Source organism: Empidonax traillii, unplaced genomic scaffold (assembly GCF_003031625.1).
Source record: "Empidonax traillii isolate 1590-97213 ecotype Southwest subspecies unplaced genomic scaffold, ASM303162v1 scaffold2470:size39489, whole genome shotgun sequence".
Taxonomy (NCBI): Eukaryota; Metazoa; Chordata; class Aves; order Passeriformes; family Tyrannidae; genus Empidonax; species Empidonax traillii.
In genome coordinates this window covers 18748-21731 of record NW_020957663.1, presented here as the reverse complement: position 1 = coordinate 21731, position 2984 = coordinate 18748, and the positions used below count along the sequence as shown (strand labels likewise).

Genomic DNA, 2984 nt, shown 5'->3' with positions numbered 1-2984 from the left:
GGAGGGAAAAGGAAGGAGGGAGGGACAAGAATTTTCTGGAAAAAGGACTGGATTTTGCCTGGCAGGGCCAGCCTGGAGAGGTGGGAGAAGCCGGATTAAAGGTGAGTTCTGGGATTGCCATCCCGACATTCCCACTCCAGGGGGCCCCAATTCCAGCTCCGAGGTTGTTGCCACGGCAAAACTCAGATTCCCTGGGTTTTCCCCACAGAGTTCCATCCCTTTCCCGGGAATTGTGTGGCTCTGGGTGGGGACAGAGCCCCGGGTGGTGATTCCCACTTTTTTTTCCCAGGGCTCCAGAGGGGACCGAGGGGAAGGAGGTCGGAAGGTAAAGGATGGATTTGGAACCACAGGGACGGCTCTTCCCTTGGGAACTTCCCTCCTGCTCTCCTTTCCCTGTATCCCTTTTTTCCTCCCCTCCTTTTCCCACATCCCTTTTTCCCTCCTCTGCTTTTTCCACATCCCTTTTTTCCTCCTCTCCTTTCCCAAATCCCTTTTTTCCTCCTTCTTTTCCCATCATATCCCTTTTTTCCCCCTTTTCTTTTCCTACATCCCTTTTCCCCTCCTCTCCTTTTCCCACATCCCTTTTTTCCCCCCTCATCCCAGTGTCCCTCCTGAGCTGAGGGTGCTTTGGGATCCCTCGGGATCCACTCTGGAATTGTCATTTCCTTGGAATGGCCCCACAGTGGAAGGACTAATTCCAATTTTTTTTTTCGGTTTTCCTCCCCTTTTTTCCACAGGGAGAACCAGGAATTGGGTTCAGAGGTCCTGTAGGTCAGGCTGGACCACCTGGATTTAAGGTGGGAAGTTCTTCTCTTCCAGGTGGGATTTCACTTGGAGGGTTTTTCTATGGGATTTGTCCCTCTCTAATCTTTGTTTTCCACTGCTGGGAACAGCATTCCACGGGGTTGGGATACAGGGAATTCTCTGCATCCTCCAAAGGGCCACTTCAAAGCGTGAAGGTCTAGAGGATAAATATCTTGGAATCATGGAATGGTTGGGGCTGGGAGGGACATTTCGAGGTTGTCAATGAGCAGGAAAATCCTCAGCTGGAAACAAGATCCAGGGAATTGTGGGCTCAGCAGAAAGGAGTTCCAGAGATCCCTTGGGATGCTGAAGAGTTTGGGTTCCCCTCTGAAGGTCTGCAGGGTTTGGGTTTGGAAAAAGAAGGAAGGGAGGGAGGGAGAAAGAGAGAAAGAGAGAAAAGGAAAGAAAGAAAGAAAAAGAAACAGAGAAATAGAGAAAAGGAAAGAGGGAAAAGAGGAAAAGAGAGAGAGAAAAGGAAAGAAAGAGAGAAAAAGAAAGAAAATGAAAGAAAGAAAAGGAAAGAGAAAAAGAGAAAAAAAGAAACAGAGAAAGAAAAAGAGAGAAAAAAAGAGAGAAAAAGAGAAAGAGAAAAAAAGAAAGATAAAAAGAGAGAAAAAAGAGAGAAAAAGAGAAAGAGAAAAAAAGAAAGAGAAAAAGAGAGAAAAAAAGAAAGAGAAAAAGAGAGAAAAAAGAGGAAAAAAGAAAGAAATAAAAAGATAAAAAGAGAGAAAAAGAGAGAAAAAAGAAAGAGAGAAAAAGAGAAAAAAGAGAAAAAGAGGAAAAAAGAAATAGAGAAAAAGAGAGAAAAAGAGAGAAAAAGAGAAAAAGAAAGAGAGAAAAAGAAAGAGAGAGAGAAAGGAAGATAAAAGAAAGGGTTGGGTTCTCCTGAAGGTCTGCAGGGTTTGGGTCTTCCCTTCTGGGCCAGAACTGGAAGAGTTGTCCCAAACTGGTGTCACATGAGCTCACGGAGCCACCTCAGGCTCCTCTAGCACCTTTAGAGGGACACTTGATCCCCCCCTAATCCCCAAATTCCCCGGGAATTCCCTCCACAGGGCGAGCCGGGAGCGCCGGGACATCCAGGAGCTCAGGGCATCCAGGGCATCCGTGGCACCGCCGGAATTCCCGGATCCCAGGGGGACAGGGGGGCTCCAGGATTGCCTGGAATGCCGGGACAGAAGGTGAGGGGACACCGCGGGCTGTGTTTGTCACCTCAGGGGGGTGACAGTGGCCCTGCTGAGATCGTCCCCTCCGGGCTGAGCCCTCCCTTATCCAGCTCTCCAGACCCTGAATCCATAAAAAGTGAGGAAAACCAGGAACAAACCCTTGGAAAACGTGTCAGTTGGATGAAATAAAGGAAATAAAAGCCGAAATAAAGGCCCAAAAATGTCTCTCAAGATAAAAAGCAGTGGAGCTCCAACCGAGTCCTTGGGTTTCAATCTTTTCAATTTAATGATTCATTTACCATCTTTCACATGGAATTAATTGCGTGGGGTTGGGATCAGGAACCCTCAGGGACAGAGGGAGCGATGGATGAGTCTCAAATTCCCTCTCACTGAGGGACTCCCCTTCTTGGAGGAGCTGGAATTCCTTCTCCTCGAGGGACCCTCCTCCTTGGGGGGACCCCCCAGAGCACTTTGATCTGCTTTTGATCTGCTTTTTATCTACTTTTTATCTGCCTGAGATAAAGCAGGATCTTTCCCACCGGAGTCTTCTCCTCTCCAAGGGGTTTCTCCTCTCACGGAGGGAGCGATGGATGAGTCTCGTTTTAGGGGGAATTCCCTCTCCTCGAGGGAGGAGGGACCCCCAGAGCGCTTTGATCTGCTTTTTATCTGCCTGGGATAAAGCAGGACCTTTCCCTCCTCTCCAAGGGCTCTCATTTTCCAGGGGGAACGTGGCAGGAGAGGCCGGACCGGAGCCACGGGGCCCGTGGGAGCGTCTGGAGCGCCGGGAAAAGAGGTGAGTTTTGGGATGTTCATCCTGGTGGGTGCCTGGAGGGGGAGAGGTTGAGGCCATCCAGTGTCCTGCTTGGGTGTCCCTTCATCCCCTTGGGAGGGCTGGGATGGGAAGGGATTGAGGGCTTGGAAAAAACACTCAATAATAAGCAAAAAGATGGGATTCCACGCTCTTCCCGTCTGAGCTTTCCCTGTTTACCTTCCTTTCACCACCTCTTAACTGTTTTG

General features: G+C 49.0%; 1 long non-coding RNA gene across 1 annotated transcript; it reads left to right on the top strand.

Moving 5' to 3' along the window:
- The first annotated feature begins 735 nt into the window (after nt 1-735).
- Nucleotides 736-2718, top strand: LOC114071953. The gene is made up of 3 exons (XR_003574113.1): nt 736-797; nt 1857-1982; nt 2689-2718. It is a non-coding gene; the product is annotated as an uncharacterized LOC114071953 (long non-coding RNA).
- Nucleotides 2719-2984: the final 266 nt, after the last annotated feature.